This window comes from Chrysemys picta, chromosome 1 (genome assembly GCF_011386835.1).
Source record: "Chrysemys picta bellii isolate R12L10 chromosome 1, ASM1138683v2, whole genome shotgun sequence".
Lineage (NCBI taxonomy): Eukaryota > Metazoa > Chordata > Testudines > Emydidae > Chrysemys > Chrysemys picta.
The window spans coordinates 290,705,097-290,718,840 of NC_088791.1; positions in this window are offsets into that span (position 1 = coordinate 290,705,097).

Below are 13,744 nucleotides of genomic sequence, written 5' to 3' on the forward strand. Positions count from 1 at the left end.
TCACCATGTTAGTGCCTCCTGCTGGGTGTTTTGGGAATTAGCTCAGTCCCAGCAGATGCGCCCTCGGGGGGGTGGCTCTCCCATCCTCGCCTCTGCCTGCAAACCCTCTCAGCGTCTGCTTCGTGGCACAGCCTGACGGCTGTGTCACTATCCAGTTTCCCCCTCGTCCAGAGGACTCCTCCAACAAGAGTCCAGCCACTCCTCACAGCAGCTTGGCAGTCCGCAGCCAGGCCACTCCTTCAGTGGCTAGTGGTGGAGGCCCAGGCCCGTCCACTACTCCAGCCCCCAGCCCAAGGGCCTTGCAAACAGCAGCTTCCTGCTGCCTCTTCCTTCCAGCTCACTGTCTCTATTCCCTGGGCCACTTCTCCGCAACCTCAGTTCCTTCTGCTCCTGCCTCCAGCTCCCTTTGCCCCCTTCCCAGGGCCTTAAGCCTGTAAGTCCTAGCAGCCCTCCAGGAAGCCAGTCTTCTCCCTAGGACTCCCTACAGCAGATTCCCTCACACTGGTCTGCAGCTTCATTTTATATGGGCCAGCTGGGCCCTGATTGGCTGGTCCAGTCACTGCCCTAATTGTCTGCAGCCACAACCCTAATTGGCTGTTTCCCTTGCAGCCACTCCTTTGGCCTTGCACTCAGCCTCCCTAGGCTGGCTTTAACCCCCTCAGCGCCAGTGGGGGACAAGTGCCCCGTCACAATGCTAATGAGACTACATATTTAGAACCCAGACTGGCACCACTTAGCATGAGTGAGAACCCACTATTTAAACAGCAGGAGTGTTGGCAGAACTTCATTCCTGAACTGCATAAAATATATGACCTGTGCCATATGAGTCCACGTGTACGGGCCCATCCCATTTCGTCTGGGACAGATTTCATGTCAGCCCTGAAAAAACCACCATTGCATGGCTCCTTCTTGCTGAGTGAGAAGACAAGATCCCTGCTCCATGGCATGCTGGCCCCACACACCGCTACTGAGGCAGTGTGTATCCCCTCCCTCCTTATCAGGATTCAGACTCCTAAGAAGCATAACTGAACCCTTACTCAGCACCTTATTGATGCCTCTTGTCACAGAATGTGAGAAAACAGAATTACAGTCTGCCTCCATAGCAGTGTACAGCTGACCTATAATCTGGTAAGTGTGGGCTGGTTAAAGGCTATTTTGGTTCAACACACAAATGTAGTGTCCCTTTTATTGATCAATAACCCACATGTCATGCATTACAAAAACCGCTCCTTTGCATTCACCATTATCCTTCTAAATTAAGTATTTTATGGATAGGTCCTTAAAGTTTCAAAACAGTTTCATCCTTTGGAAGAATGTAAAATGTTTTCAATCAAAAGTCTAATCCATTTACATTCAAAAGAGCTGGAAGATTTTTCACACAAGTGGTCCTATGCTTCGGCATTTATTATTTCTGCTTGTGAACACAATAAATACGCCTTGAGACAAGGGAGAAAGCTAATGAAGGACGGTCCCTTCTTTTCCACTCTAGGACCTGGTTTTAAAACCTGCTTGTTTGTCATGAACAAATTAATTGGATGATTCTCTGCTTTAGTCACAGAGGACAACCGACCATGTCACAAATATATGTAACATAATTCATCTTTGTATAATGAGTAGTCACTGCACTTGTATAACAGGGGACTGACCCTGTAATCTTTACTCAGGCTAACCTCATTAGTATTGTTACATGAATTCCAGTAATGCTGAGAGGCCCCAAACGAGTTTGAGTCCATTGTGCTGGGAGCGATACAGACAGAGACAGAGACAGTCCCTGCACCAAAGAACTGACAATATAAACAGAGAAGGCAGATAAAGGGTGGATGGGGAAACAGAGGCCCAAAGAGGTGAAGACCCAGATCCTCAAAATCAATCCTTGAAATCAGTGGGAGTTAGGCACCAAAACACCTTTGACAATCTGGGAGGAAGTTACTTGCCCAAGGTCACACAGCTAGCAGGAGGCAGGAATGAGTCCAAGACCATGTCCACTGGACCACACTGCCTCTCCTTCATGTCCCTCATGGAAGTCATTGGGACTTAAGACTGAAGGCAATGTGAGAGATGCTGGATTAAGGAGTTCAGGATTCAACCCCTATTATCTATGACTACTGAAGTCAAAGAGAGATTTTCTAGAATAAAATGGGTGGGATCAGGCCTGAAGCAAATAGCTCTTTCCTTTCCAAAGGGTACTAATTAGGGCTGGTGGGCATTTTTTGAATTTTCAGCAAAATTTGATAAAAAAGGAGGAGGGGGGAATTTCTACCAAAAATTGTGATTCTTCTCAGTTATAGAGAATGTTTAAATTTAAAAAAATGTCATCAATATTTCAATTTTGTTGGGGAAAAAGCAGCTTTATTATCATTTTCCCCACTAACTCTAGTGCCGATGCCAGAATTTTAAACTGAGATCATTGCCAGGTCAGTTGAAGTGCTTGTGTGCATGATAAATGATTGGCTTGGAAAGATTAGATTTTTATCAATAATTCAAGTAAACCATTTCTCCATACACACACAAACCAATGGAAAATTTTCTTCCATAGATAATAATCAAAATTTACAGCTAGGCAAAGTAAGAAATACTGCTTGAGAACTTAAAGGATTCTGATTTAAGGATATTTATTTTGTTAATTTTGACAAGTGGTGTTGACAATCTGTGTTTTAACTTTTTCAACCTCAGCATCTACTATCATTAAATAATTATTGTCTTACCCCCCCCACACACATTGTCAGACTCCCCGCATAATTTCTCACAACTGTAAAAATATAAATCAATGAAAATTTAAAAATAATTCTTAAAAATAAACCTCAATATTATTCATTGAAAAAATAGAAATTGAATTCTGCCAAGCCTAGAAATACACATTGGTAGTATGTATAAAAAGATGTACTTATTATGACTACTTTGTAGGTTGTATTAATTTCAATTCACTTTTCACCTGCTTTTTCTCTTCAGTGCAGGTCTGTATTTTCCTTTGTGTTTGTACAATAAAATCCTGATCTTGAATGAGCCTTTGGGTGGAACTATGTAATAAACAAACTAACAAGAACAAGAATGATTATATATCACCGACCTATATAACGTAAATGATCAATTTCTCTCGAGCAAAACTTTGCATTCTTTTAATATTAGCAATTTTTCTTGTTTCACTGCTGTATTTTATACCAAACCAAATACTGGTATTGAATGAATTATTACTCCCCACAATTTAATTTCCACACATCTGGTATGGAGAGTCTACAAATCAAGAAGAGATGATCAAGCTCTGGAATTAAAACCCTTGAAATCTTTATTCAGTATTTTGCTCATACCTTAGTCAAAAATCTCAATGGGAGACTATAGGACTTTTGCTTAATTAAGGTGTGAGGGAAAATAAGTAAGAAATGCAAAATTTGACCCTTACTAATGCAAAGGAAATAATGAATCCATTTGATGGTACAAAACCTCTGTGATGAAATGTACACATAGGCTATGTCTATACTGGAGGCGGGGGAGCCCCAGAGCAGCAAGTCTCAGAGCCCAGGTCTAAAGAGCCACCCCCCTCCCTGGGCTTCAGAGCCTCTAGCCCAAAATGTAACATCTACATGTTCACACCTTATCAACAGCCCTGCAAGCCTGAATCTCTACATCTGGGCTCTGAGACTCACTGCCATACAGGGGCAAACCCTGTCCTTTCCTCCATTACCACATAAGTCCCTGCACACAACAAAATTAATGCACTTATTTCAGAGGTGGCTGTTTTTAATTATTAGTATTTATTACTATTATTTGTCCCATAACAATGCCTAGATTGGAGCCTCTTGTTCTAGGTATTGCACAGACACCCACTAAGAGGAACTCCCTGCCCTGAAACATTTATAGTCTACACCTACTGAATTTGAGGATACATGCCATTGCACTGCATGCACAGCACCATAGGTACTTCCTGAATGCAGATGCAGATTTGGGGCTGGGATTAGGTGGGGGCTGAAACCCATATGGAGGCTACTACTCAAGCGGCTTGGGTTTTGAGTTTTTTAACAATTTCTTTTGTAGAAAAACGTCAACTCTTCAAAACTAAAACTTTTTGCAAGAAAGGGTTGGTTTGTACAACCTTCTCGATCAATGTGGAAAAAAACGGTTTGAAATTGTCAAAATGTCCTGTTTTGACATTTGCAAAACAAACCAATAATATTTTCCAGTTCAAAATAACTTTGTTTCAAAATTCAAGCTCAGTCTAGTATAATTTAAAAATAATCAAAATAGGAAAAATGGTCAAATGTAAATAAAATATTTTGATCTGAACTGATTTTTTTTTAATTTATATATATATATATAATTTCAACATTTTGGCCTGATTTGGACTAAGAAAATTTTCTGAAATCTTGAAAATTTTCATAGAACAGGACAACTGTTTCCTGTCCAGATGTAGCTACTACATTTGGGAGACTGCAGCAGTGCCATGAAGCAGCTTGAGGTGGAGAACTCCTCTCGCAGCTCCTATCTGACCCCCTGTGCCAAACCTGTCTATTTGGGCTTTGAACAAGGGGCAGTCCTAATGCAGTCTTTTTGAATTATTAAAAAAAACATCATCTTTTTTTCCCTATTTATTTGTGAAGAGCTAATGTCAGTTACCGTGGAGGTAAGTAATTACTAGCACTGGAAATATGAATTTTCCTACAACCCTCGGTAAAACAAGACACACCTGTCACTTGCAACAGAAACTAACTCTTATTAACTATGGTTATGGAGGGCACGGAATCTTGCACACTAAAAAAAGGGTATATTTGTTTTCCTACTGGGTCAGTTAGAGAGGTGGCACAATATTAAGCCCCCTCTTCTAATTGATTCAAGAAAACTAAATGGGTTCCAAGGGAACTTAAGACTCCTCCAGCAAGTTCATTTTATTCAGCAATAGCTTTAAAGCCTAATCCAGTATAACTATGTATATATCTTTTTAACTGAACCCCAATTTTGCATACAGTATCCCCGAGTAGTTTCGCCTGCAGCAGATTAGCCTCTTGAACAGTTTTTACAGAATAGACTCAGCAGGTTCGCCATTTGATTATCCCTTCCTTCAGCTCAGAATCTAGTCTTTTCCCTTAATTATACACTGACAAGAAGGCTGTACTCAGGTTCTACATGTGGGATGCCTTGTACATGGAACGTGCAGGCAATACAGAATCAATGTTCTGGTTGAATCCAGTATTCAAAGAATTTAATTGAATTAATGAAATTCAGAGCTGAGCCCTTGAGACATTGATCCTGTATTGTCAGTTTCAAATCCTCAGCGCACTAGCTGCTTGATAATATGTTCATAGAATTCACACTAGAGATGATGGAGAATCAAAACCTGTGACAGTCTAGCTAACTGACAGAAAACAGAGGAAGCAATGTTGAATACGTTTTAAAATAAATCAGTATAGACTGGCCTGACTGAGCAATTCTGGCAACGGGTTGTGCTGGCATGGCTGCTGAGTTTCCAATTTAAGAGCACGCTCAGAACTCTTGGTAACTGGAATGTTGGAAGGCATGTCATTGGAGTGATGAATTCAGCTTCCAAGACACAGAGAATATTTGCTCATCTGCTTTCTTTGCCAGCTGCTGGAGACTATTGTTGCAGCAGCCAAATGAAACAAAGGGGGGTTAAAAGAGAAACGTTAAAAATAGCAAAAAAAAAGAAAATGAGAAGAAACCGCTTTAATTTAAATGGACATGAGTATGAATCCAATGCTTATTTCCCTATGTATTAAAAGGTTACTCGCAAACTGAGACTGGGGGGAGGCAATGAAACGAAGCCCTGTCTCTCTCTCTCTCACACACACACACGTGCACACACACACATATAAGAGTTTGGCAATCCATTTGGGGTGGATAGCTGAGGGTTGTCCAGTATCTTGTAAATACTGTTGGAGGCAACGATACCATTATTGAGAGGGATGCTGGTGTATACTCTCTTTAATATACATAAAATACAAATGGGCTAACCAAATAAAACATATAGCCCATTTGTATTTTACCAAGATCAGTGCAAAGTAACAGAATTATTTCTTAGGAAAAATACTATCCTGAGAATACCTAAATGACAGAACTAATGCAGAAAATGTTTCAAAATAAATCGTCAGTGCTATGTCAGTGGGGACTGTCCTGATGGACTGGTTCTGACACTGCATCATTCTGGCGTAACTCTTGTGATGCCAATTTAAAAACAGGCTCAAGATTTTTGATACCAGAAATCGTGAAAAGCACGTTAGTGCGGTAAAGCATTTGGCTTTCAGGGCAAAGAATTGTTGCTCATCTATTCTCCTTGCCAGAGCTAGATGTTGTCTCTTTAGCTGCCAAATGTATCTAGAGAGGATTGGTGCAAATCAACCAAAGGGAACAGTCTAAACTAATGACTTTTCTACTTTCAACATTTTTGTTTTTCCCTTAAAATTGTGACCATTGGACTTACTACTACCAGTTTTTAACACCCCGAAGGTTGCAGTGTAAGTTAATGGTATATGCTGCAGCAGTGCCCTACAGCAAATCCAGTGTCTCAAAAGAGATCCTGTGGCTAATAAAACAGGAACAGAGCAAAAGCAGTAAGTAATAATGGCAGAAATAATTGCAATTTAATGAAACCAAGATGAACATATCATTCTAGAACCTTGTAGTCTTCTGGGTCCTCATATCAAATTATGGTTCTCCGACGCTAACTTTCATGAATGATATGGTTACCATTCTGTCAAAAAAACTGTTGAGAGACAAGGTTGAGGTAATATATTTTATTGGATCAATTTGTGTTGATGAAAGAGACAAGGATTCGAACAACACAGAGCTCTTCTTCAGTTCTGGGAAAGGTAATCAAAGTGTCACAGCTAAATACAAGATGGAACAGATTGTTAAGCATAAGGAGTTAACACATGTTTCAAGAGACCATTCAAGATGAACTGGGCAATTAACACAGGATATGCTCCAAGGAGAAAGTCTGGGATACACCTCTGGTTATAGCAACACTGCAAAAAACAACTGTTGCTGAGCATCATTCTCTCTTCATTGTATTTGAACCTGATCCAAAGCCCATTGAAGTCAATGGAAAAACTTCCATTGCCTTTAATATGCTTTGAATCAGACTCTTACCTCATGATCTCTGGCTCCCTCTTTCTCATCTCTTTCCTTCCCAGTTCCTCCCTCTCTCCCTTTTTCATCAGAATCCAATTATTGTCTTCGTAAACATAAATCAAAACACTAATATACGATCAATGCATTCAAGGGCACACAGCAAAATACATACAGATACTGACAGCTGTAAAACCTGAAAAACAGAGTATGCTGAACTGCAAAAGTTAACACTTTGGAATTGGAATTCACTCACTCTGTTTAAAGGAAACTTTTCTTTTGAAAAAAAAAACACATTAAAATGTTGTCTGCATAGTTAGAATATTCTATGGTCTACATGGAACTCATTAATGTAGCCCAACACAATGATCCTAGGGGGTCTCTAATATACCAGAAGAGTATTGTAGATCTTAGGGGGGAGGGATGTCAGTCTGAGAAAATGCTTGGGACTGAGGAACTGTTATAGCTGCATGCTGTTTGTTTTCACAAATACAATTTCTTTTTACACCCCAGGAGGGCAAAGAGAGAAAGAGAAAAAAAATCTTTGTTTTTAAGTTGGCTGGTTTTAAGTTTTAGCAACTGAAAAGGAAAATGAGCTCCCTTTCTCTCTCTTGTGCACCAGCGCAGAGGGAAATTATCTAGGAATTCACCTCAAACAAGAACTCATCACATGCTTCCACACACTGGAAGAAAACAATCAGGAAAATTAACTGGACGTCATCCAGGAAACCCAAAACAACTATCAAAACCCCCCTGATGGCAGCCATCCAACACAGAAAGAAAAAGTGGAACCAACAACTCCACAACCAACAGAACACCACCTTTGGGAGAAACCATGGCACCAGAACCCATCACATGGACACAACATAACACCACAGCATTATAAATTTATTAAGACTACCCCTAACCAGAGATTAATTATTTGTACTTTCCCACAGACTGAACTTCCACTGCACCACAGAACCTGATACTATACTAACATGGGGATAACTAGAAGAGTTTTTCCTCCAATTCTAATTCAAAGAATTCTTTCACAATGATGACAGCACCCACAATTGCCATGTCCCCACCAACAGTCATAAGAAAAAAAATCATTTGACTGGACACCCCACAGAAGACAAAACCACACTCTTAATTATTACATTGATTGATTTAGGGGGGAAAATTGACTGTGAAATCTTTAACAAACATCACATCCACCATAATCTCTCCACCATCCAGAGGACAGCTATACAGTCCATGAAATATAACCACCAGTTACTGATCAAACCAGCAAGCAGAAGGGGGCACCCTCACAATCCTCAACCGTGATGACTATGTTAACCAGGCCAACCAACAACTCCCCGACACCATCTACTACAAAGAACTTAAGGAAGACCCCAGAGCAGCCAGGAATGTAAGGATATCATCAAACGCATCCCCCAAACAACCCCAGGGACAGTCTACATACTTCCCAAGATATATAAACAAGGGAATCCAGACAAATTCATCAGCTCTGCCCACGGGATTCATAAAAAACGTTCTTAAATTATTAACCACGCAAAGGGCCAGCTTACTCTAGGACACAACTGTCTTCCTCCAGAAACTCCACAACATTAACAACATACCTCAGAAAACCTCAGAACCTCCCTCCTTGCCACCGTGGAAGTCACTTCCTTATACACCAACATCTCTCTCGATAATGACAGGTTTCAGAGTAGCAGCCGTGTTAGTCTGTATCTGCAAAAAGAAGAACAGGAGTACTGGTGGCACCTTAGAGACTAACAAATTTATTAGAGCATAAGCTTTCGTGGACTACAGCCCACTTCTTCGGATGCATATAGAATGGATATGCATCCGAAGAAGTGGGCTGTAGTCCACGAAAGCTTATGCTCTAATAAATTTGTTAGTCTCTAAGGTGCCACCAGTACTCCTGTTCTTCTTCTCTCGATAATGGCATCGTTGCCTCCGACAGTATTTTTAAGAGAAAGGACAACCCTCAGATATCCACCCCAAACACATTGCCAAACTCATCCATGTCATTCTCACCCATAACAATTTTACATGCAATAACAAACACTGTGTCCAAACCATGGGAACAGCCATGGGTACTAGGATGCCAGACTCTTCATAGGCTGCCTTGAAGAAGAATTTCTGGACAAATGCACCACAAAACCAATGATATATCTGAGATACATCAATTATATTTTCATCCTCTGGACATATGACCTAAACTCCCTCATAGATTTCCACCACAACTTCAACTACAACCACACATCCATTAAACTCTCTGTAGACAACTCCCATGCTAGCATCAACTTCCTGGACACAATGTTGAGCTCAGCAATGGAATCCTATAGAAAACTATATACTAGAAACTCATGGACCACCACACTTACCTCCACAGATCCAGTAACCATCCCAAACACACCAAGAAATCTATTCTCTGCAGCCTAGCACTCAGACACCACAGAATATGCTCTAAGGGGAAAGTCCAGGATATAAAACACACTTAAGCAAACTTCACCAAACAAGGACAGTCCAGCAGAAAAGGAGATCTCATCATGAAATGTGCCACCCAAATACCCCCAAAGAACCTGCTTTAATACAGAAATAAAACCTCTGACCGCATATCCCTAAATGTCACCTACCACCCCACACTGAAACCCATATAGTATATCAAACAGTTACAACCCATCCCAAAAGAAATCTTTCCTCTTCTAGCCTTCAATCCCCTACAGCCTCTCCAAGCTCATAATCAGAAGTAAGCTCCCCACAGACCAGAATACTCCAACTCAAAGCAGCACCAGACCCTGCCAGAACTAATGCAAAACCTGTTGACATATCTGCACTGCTACAGTGATTAACACTGCCCCCTGCAACACACCTTTCACAATCCATGGATCCTATGCATGCTTATCACAACACACGGTGTACCTCATCCTGTGTACTAAATGCCCAAATAACAACTATGTGGGTGAAATGAGATAATCGCTCTTGAATGAACTTACACCGAAAAAAGGTAAAAGATAAAAAACATCCTATCACATGTGGGTGAACACTTTTCACAAAGTGATCGCTTAATATCTGACTCTCAATCCTCATCCTCAAAGGAAACCTGTACAACACTTTCAAAAGACAAGCCATGGAACTTAAATTCATAACTTTGTCAGATACTAAAAATAATGGACTGAGTAGAGACACTGGAGGCTTATTACAACAATGTATATGATCCATTTAACACACACACACACACACACACACACATATCAGCTTTTTTTCCTTTTTCTTCTATGACTGGAGAGGTGTAAGATATTATCTCACCCACCCAGTCTCTCTAGGAATTGTAGTAATTTCTGTACTTTTGCTGAAATGAGTGTGCTGCTGCAGAGGAGTCCATATCAAAAGACAACTGTGTGGAAACTTTATAGAGACAAGGTGGGTGAAATAATATCTTTTATTGGACCAACTTCTGTTGGCGAGAGAGACAAACTTTCAAGCTTTCACAGAGTTCTTCTTCAGGTCTGGGAAATGTACTCAGAGCATCACAACTAAATACAAGGTGGAACAGATTGGTTAGCATAAGTAGCTAACGCATATTTCAAGGAACCATTCAAGCTCAAGTGGCTAGATAACACCCCTCCTATCAGAGGGGAGAAAGGGAAGTGGGGTGGGGAGAAAGGCAATTGGAGTGGGTTGTTAGTATTTAGTGCAGAATTAAATCACCAAGAATGTGCCTTTTACTAGCTCATGGGGTTTCTTCAAAAATTGTAGTGCAGGGATCGGCAACCTTTGGAATGCGGCTGGCCAGGGTAAGCACCCTGGTGGGCTGGGTCAGTTTGTTTACCTGCCACGTCCACAGGTTCAACCGATTGCGGCTCCCACTGGCCGCGGATCGCCATCCCAAGCTAATGGGGGTGGCGGGAAGCAGCGCGGTCCAAGGGATGTGCTGGCCACCACTTCCCACCGCCCCCATTGGCCTGGAGCAGCGGGAAGAGCCAATGGAGATACCCAGAGTCCAGAGTGCCGGGAGAATGCAGGATCTCTTGCAGAAGATTACAATGGAGAATAAAAGACAAGAGGACTTGAAGCCAGAAAGAACAGGAGGAAGGCTGGAGAAGTGGGCCTCAGGCTGAAGAGAATCCTAATGAGAGCAGGAAATAATCCACTGATTGCCTTCATGTGGGAACAAATGACACAGCTGGATTCTTACTGGAACATATCAAGGGACACTATGCCAGGCAGGGGAAGACGCTTAAGGAAATGGAGGCTCAGATGATCTTCACTGGGATTCTGCCTGTCTCTAGAGAAGGAGAACAAAAGCAAGATAAGGTTATGGTGATCAACAGATAGTTCAGACAGTGGTGCTTTAAGGAGGGTTTTTGGATGTTTCACCACTGGGAGGCATTCATGGACAAACGGTATTTCTCATTGGATGGATTCCACCTGAATAGGGAGGGAAATAGACTTCTGGGGTGGAAGTTGGTGCAACTTATTAAAAGAGCTTTAAACTAGAAACTCAGGAGAGACTGCTGGGAGATGCTCATATAATCTCCATGTCTTATTTTAACATGAAGAGGCAGGAAAAATCAAGTAAGAAAGGATATAGAAATGCAGAAAGTAACAGCTGTGGATAGGAGAATGGACATTAAGAGGAATGATGGTGCTGATAACCAGTCAGTTAGGTGATACTGGCAGTAGAATGACTGTACCTAATCGGGCGAGGAATGTGGGCGAAGCCAAGCAGCAGCAGTTAAGATGTTTGTACTCTAATGCAAGGATCCTGGCTAACAAAATGGAGGGACTAGAATTACTGGTGCAGGAATGAAATCAGATATTATAGGGGTAACAGAAACATGGTGGAATAGTAGTCATGACTGGAGTACAGGTATTGAAGGGCATGTGCTGTTCAGAAGACAGAAATAAAGGCGAAGGTAGCAGAGTAGCATTGTATATTAATGATGAAGTAGATTGTAAAGAAATTAGAAGTGATGGAATGGATAAGACAGAGTCTGTTTGGGCCAAAATCACTTTGGGGAAGAAAGCTACTAGAGGTTCCCCTGATATAGTGGTTGGGGTATGCTACAGATCACCAGGATATGATTTGGATATGGATAGAGACTCTTCAATGTTTTCAATGAAATAAATACTACTGGGAATTGTGTGATTATAGGAGATTTTAACTTCCCAGATATAGATTAGACAACAAGTGCTAGTAATAATTGTAGGGACCGTATTTTCATGGATGTGATAGCTGGCAGATTTCTTCACCAAAGAGGTCCTGACACAACAAGAGGTGATGCTATTTTAGATTTGGTATTGATGAGTAGTGAGGACCACATAGAAGAACTGGTTGTAGAGGACAGCCTTGGTTCGAGTGATCATGAGCTAATTCAGTTTAAACTAAACAGAAGGATAAACGAAAATAGATCTGCAACAAGGGTCCTTGATTTCAAAAGAACTAACTTTAAAAAAATATAAGGGAATTAATGAGGGAAGTGGACTGGACTGAAGAACTCAAGGATCTGGATGTGGAGGAGGCTTGGAATTACTTTAAGTTCAAGTTGCAGAAGCTATCTCAAGCCAGTATCCCAAGCAAGGAGAAAAAAAATGATAGGGGAGTGTTGCAGAGCATCACAAATCTGTGATTAAAAGGAAGCAGAAAACCTACAAGGAACGGAAGATGGGAGGGATCAGCAAGGAAAGCTACCTCTTGGAGGTCAGAAAGTGCAGGGATAAAGTGAGAACTGCCCAAAGCCAAGCAGAGTTGGACCTTGCAAAGGGAATTAAAACCAATAGTAAAAGGTTCTATAGCCATATAAATAAGAAGATAAAAAGGAAAGAAGAAGTGGGACCACTAAGCACTGAGGAGGGGGTGGAGATTAAAGATTACCTAGGTATGGCCCAACACCTAAACAAATACTTTGCCTCAGTTTTTAATGAGGCTAATGAAGAGCTTAGGGGTAGTGGCAGGGTGGCTGACGGCAATGGGGATATGGAGGTAGAAATTACCACATCTGAGGTGGAAGTCAAACTCAAGCAGTTTAATGAGACTAAATCAGTGGGCCCGGATAATCTCCATCCAAGAACATTTAAGAAACTGGCACATAAAATTGCAAGCCCAATAGCAAGGTTTTTTTAATTAATCTGAAAATTCGAGGGCTGTATCCTATAAGTGAAAAATTGCTAATATAATTCCTATTTTCAAGAAAGGGGAAAAAAGTGATCCAGGAAATGACAGGCCTGTTAGTTTGTATGCAAGATCTAGAAACAAATTTTGAAATAAAAAGTAGTTAAGGACATAGAGGTGAACAGTAATTGGGTTAAAATACAACATGGTAGATCGTGCCAGACCAAGCTGATCTCCTTCTTTGAGAAGATAACTAACTTTTTAGACAAAGGAAACACACTAGATATAAATTACTTGGATTTCAATAAGGCATTTGATGTAGTTCCACATGGGAAATTATTAGTTACATTGGAGAAGATGGGGATTAATATAAGGCCTTGGCTACACTTACCCGCTAGTTCAGCGGCTGGCAATCGAACTTCTGGGTTCGACTTATCGCGTCTAGTCTGGACGCGATAAGTCGAACCCGGAAGTGCTCGCCGTCGACTGCGGTACTCCAGCTCGGCGAGAGGAGTACCGCGGAGTCGACGGGGGAGCCTGGCTGCCGAGTGTGGACCAAGG